Raw genomic sequence first — 2,556 nt, forward strand, 5'->3', positions numbered from 1 at the left:
TATAATTATAAATTAAATTTTCTATCGCACAAATCAAATCAAATTAAAAATTTAATTATTTATAATAATTATATTTCCTTAATTATAATACACATATAAATAATTAATAAATCTTACACACATTTATTATTTTAAATTATTTAAAAATATTTCTTTTAATAAAAAACTATATAAGTAAATAAATCTTATACACAATTATTACTTTAAATTATTTAAAAATATTTCTTTTAATAAAAACCATATAAATAAATAAAGAGGAATATTAATTTACTATCAGAGTATTTCCATGCTATGGCACGTACATCTCACATTTTTGCGATTATTAAAAAATATTTTTTTAATAAAAACAACTATATAAATAAATAAAGCTGAATATTAATTTAGTATCAAAGTTTTTCTATGTTATGATAGGTACATATGACACTTTTGTGAGTATAAATAGATTCATAATTTCGTTTAAGAAACATTTTGGTGAGGATAATAGTTATAATGTAATGAGGTTATAATTTCGTTTAAAAAAAAAATTTGAGGATTTTGAAAAAAAATTAGCAGTAATTTTTGGAAATCTTGGTTATAGTTGTCAAGTTTTAGAAATTTAGGTGGCGTAGCAGTTTTTAATGGTGTTGAATCCATTTCCACCAAAAAAAAATATGTTTCTTGACATTTTTTTCACCAGATTCCTGCGAGAATTTCGTAGTCCGGCAAAATTGTGGTCTCCGTAGACAACACCATATAAATGAGTAGAATAACCAAGAATTTTAATAAAATAAATATAACAACATATTGATTTTTGTTTTTCTTTTGTAAGAGAAACATAATTTGCATCCATGATGGTCTTAACTTGCCCATCGGGAAACCAGGCTTGTTGACCATCTGGTTGCGTTATAAGCCAACCAGAATATAAACAATTCGGACTTATTCAACAATGCAAGTTCGACTTGATAGTGTTCATCACCTCTATTGACTAGTAATCTATACCAAGTAAGCCAAAAATTATCTATACATCTAAATACTACTAAACTTGGATGACCAAAACACCATAATCAGCAAGTTCAGACTAATCATCTGAAGATTATACGAGAGTTAGGTCTTTAGTGTTGGAACCTGGCAGCTCAATTTGAGGCAGGCAAAGAATATGCTTCTCAATGCCAGCCAAAAGAACAGTTTGTTGTTGGATCTGGTGTTGGATAAAATTAAATTCGTCATAAATTGCTTGAATCTCTTCTATCTGACTGAAAATACTTTCAGTCCTTGTCATCAGAGCCTTCACAAGAAGGGTTTTCACAACCCAATATATGAAAAGAGATTTTTGGTAGTGGGAGCGGTGGGCGTGGGTATGGCCTAGGTCTAGGGCTAAATCACCTAATGCCTCTATCAACTCCTGGTCATTTATATTGTTGTGATTAATAATGTTAGTTTCCCACTCCTCAATCGTTTGGTGTTCCTTTGGGTGGGTCATTGTCCTATAAGCCTTAGCTGCAGCTGAGGTAGATTTTGACCGATATTCAGGCCCACGAGTTGCTGAAGCATGCATTCTCCCACCCCCATGGTCTCGACCTCAGCCTCTACCCCTTCCTTGCAGGAGGAGTGTGACCCTGACGCGTTGTCGAGCGAGCCATGCTATGCAGTAAAGTAAGATAAGCCCTGAATGCAAAGATTCAAAATGTTATTCTCGTGTTATCACCTACTGAGAGTTGATTTGGAGGTCGCCCACCAAAGGTTTGCTCACCCTTTAGGTTTCTTAAGGCACCTACATAGGCTACAAGAGCATGAACATTATAAAAGAATTCATTAAGCCATAATCGCAAGAAACTTTCCTCTTTTTCTTCTTGGAAATGAACTCGAACCCCCTCCCGAGACACATGAGGGATCTTAACAAGAAAGTTTGTAATTTCCTCATGCTAATGGTACAGAGCATCATCAACCTGACAAGACCCAATTTACCAGAGGATTGCTTTAAAAAAAAAATTCAATATGAGAATTTGACTGACCATCAATTGAAACATGAAGGATATAACCTTCCCTGGTCAACTAGGTTTTGAGGTTGGAAGAATTGCTAACATTCCCCAAGGGTTTGCGGTTTTGAGAGCTCCCAATTCTGAATATGGAACTAGGACGGTAAACTTCGTCCCAACCCTTCCGTAGGGAGCCAAAAGGAGCATAATTCCACAAAATAGAGATCAGACCGACCAGTCCCAGCCATACACAAAATATAGTATTAGCAATGAACATTGGGCTCATGGGGGCACCAAATTTCACATACCGGAATGACCTGAGAAGGGAAGGCAATCGCTCCATCACTACTACTAGCATTGGAATGATATTTCCTTTGTCGAGGGCTGCCCTGAAGAGGTACCCCTGACCTCCTGTCAAACCACTGGATTTTCTTGCTGCTGCACAATCAAACGAACCAAATTCCCAATATACCAGGTCCCTTATAACCTTATGTGTCAATTGTTTGAGCAATCTTTGCATGCTCGAGCCCGTGTGGGTGTGGCCACACCACCACCCTTGGTGTACGTTGATTAAATACATGGCAGCGGTGCAAGCCTTGTC

This window comes from Pinus tabuliformis, chromosome J (genome assembly GCF_031772625.1).
Source record: "Pinus tabuliformis cultivar Carrire ecotype Pingquan chromosome J, CPIR1, whole genome shotgun sequence".
Taxonomy (NCBI): Eukaryota; Viridiplantae; Streptophyta; class Pinopsida; order Pinales; family Pinaceae; genus Pinus; species Pinus tabuliformis.